The 2618-nt window shown below is 39.0% G+C and overlaps 1 pseudogene; it reads left to right on the top strand.

Moving 5' to 3' along the window:
* The first annotated feature begins 1100 nt into the window (after window positions 1-1100).
* OR2A5 (olfactory receptor family 2 subfamily A member 5) lies at window positions 1101-2008 on the top strand (annotated as a pseudogene).
* Window positions 2009-2618: the final 610 nt, after the last annotated feature.

The raw sequence follows: 2618 nt of genomic DNA, 5'->3' as shown, positions 1-2618 counted from the left end.
AGCCTTTCCCCTGAGGAGGTATGCCGCAAGGCAGCGGAGGTTTTTTGGAGTCAGAGTTTTCCTTCTCTGATGTGCCCTGACTGGAAGATCGAACCAGCGACACTTAGCTCGCAGGCCGACGCTCAATCCACTGAGCCAAACCAGCCAGGGCTAAATATATATATATATACATAATATATTTACACATACACATATTGCCTATGTACACACATATGCATGTGTATTTACTGCCCCATAATACATGGTAAGTAAAATGGACATATTCCATAATCTAATTGTCAGAAAGCAAGATTCACGAAATTATAATATGTGTAAGAAATGAAAACAAACAAAACACTCAAAGGCTAAATAAATGTCATAGAAGAGTATGACATGAAGAAAGATTCAAAATGTTATTGCCAAAGAAAAGTCAAAGGATACATATAGTATTTGTTTCTTATCACTTAAAAGTTTCCTAACATATAGCAGGTGCATATATATGTATTGCTAGACATTCAAAAACCAAAGTCATTAAAATGCTTACTTAAAAACATAGATTTTTGTAATTTACTTGATGTTTCTTTTTAAAAAAAATTTATATAAAGAAGTAGAAAACTGTCACATCTTCAGGTAAGACACAACTCTTATCCACTATGAATAAACCTTTTGAAACTTTGACCTGTGACTTAAAATTGTCAAGTGTCAGCAAATTTTTCATATGGAAAGAAAAATAAGCAAAGGAATTAAGTGGATAGCTAAAATAAAGTTCTAGAATTGTAAAAAGTTTTAAGCTAAAAATAAATATAAATAACAGTTAATATAAATATTGTTAAATTAGTGAACTATATTAGATTTTCTAAAAGGAGTCAGAAAAGCTAAAGTAGAGGTCTTAGAATGAAGAATTCCCAATGATACAATTTTATATTATGCCAAATAGTTTGTCTTTCCTTTATAAATGTGGTTTTGAAATATCTGTTAGATTGAGACTGAAAATCATTGGAACACAATAGAGGTTAGCATATGTATATACTTTCTTTGGTATTAAATCATTTCAATTGTTACAGATTCTTTAGCTCTGATCTTTCTTTCACCTTCTGTTTTAGAAAGACTGTCTTTAAGAAATGGGGGGGAACCAGTCATGAGTCACAGAGTTTGTCCTGGCGGGATTCCAGCTCAATGCAGAGATGGAAGTGCTCCTCTTCTGGATTTTCTCTCTGTTCTATATCTTCAGTCTGTTGGCAAATGGCATGATCTTTGCACTCATCTGTCTGGACCAGAGATTACACAATTCCATGTACTTCTTCCTCTCACACTGACATGTCCTGTGCTTCCAACAATGTCCCCAAGATGCTGACAAACTTAGTGAACCAGAATAAAACCATCTCCCTTGTCCTGTGCATTATACAGACATGTTTGTATTTAGGTTTTGCTTATGCAGAGTGCCTGATTTTGGTGGTGATGCCCTATGATCGGTACATGGCCATCTGCCATCCCCTCCAGTATACTGTTGTCATGAACTGGAGTGTGTGCCTGGTGCTGGCTGCCACTTCCTGGTCATGCAGATTTATCCTGTCTCTGATACATGTGACTCTCCTGCTAAGGCTGCCGTTCTGTGGGCCCCGGGTAGTGGACCATGTCTTCTGTGAGCTCCTGTCTGTCCTCAGGCTAGCCTGTGCTGACACCTGGGTCAGTGAAGCTGTCATCTTGGCTGCCTGTGTGTTTATCCTAGTGGGGCCCCTGTGCTGGGTGCTGGTGTCCTACACACGCATCCCTGTGGCCGTCCTGAGGATCCGGTCTGGTAAGGGCCTTCTCCACCTGCTCCTCCCACCTCTGCGTGGTCGGGCTCTTCTTTGGCACTCCCATGGTGGTTTATATGGTCCCAGTCTCCAGTCATCAAAAGGAACAAGACAAAATACTGTCCCTGTTTTGCAGCCTCTTCAATCCACTGTTAATCCCGCTCATATACAGCCTAAGGGATGTGCAGGTGAAGGATGCCTTGTGTTGAGCGCTGCAGGTGAGGTCCAGGTGAAGGGTGGATAGACCTTTTGGCTGAGCAGAGTCTTTTCTCTTTGAGATGCAGTTTGAAGATGACTTAAAAGTCAGAAAAATTGCCTAAGAGTAAAATTTGATAAGAGAATGTGAATTGTCTAAGATTCTACCTGAAAGTAGGGAAAATTTTGGTGTGCAAGGATAGTCTCTGAACAGTTTTGTTCAGTGATGAAGCATCTGGATTATGGGTTATATGCTTAATGCTATAAAAATTTATAGAGCCAATTTCTTCAAGAAATAGATTAGTGTCGTGATTAAGGACACATCTTTTTGTTGTTGCTAATTGTGGGAACAATGCTAACACATTTCCCCAAGTAACCAGTTCAGTCATAAGCATTCATATCGCCTGGTAACAATGACTGCAGAGCTGTATATTTCTATAATACCAGCTGAGAGTCAAGTGAAGAGGACTGAGATTCACTGTGGGACAGCTAATGATTTCCATGTGCTCTAACAAGCATTGAAACATATTTAGTATTGAACAAAAATAAGATGTTACTACCTTACAACTCCTTATAGAAATGTTGCCATTTCTCCCTGGCTATTGCTTTTATTTTCACCTCCCATCTATGTTTTACAACATACAGAAT

Source organism: Furipterus horrens, unplaced genomic scaffold (assembly GCF_987537825.1).
Source record: "Furipterus horrens unplaced genomic scaffold, mFurHor1.1.pri manual_scaffold_9, whole genome shotgun sequence".
Taxonomy (NCBI): Eukaryota; Metazoa; Chordata; class Mammalia; order Chiroptera; family Furipteridae; genus Furipterus; species Furipterus horrens.
This window is presented reverse-complemented; position numbering and strand designations above follow the sequence as displayed.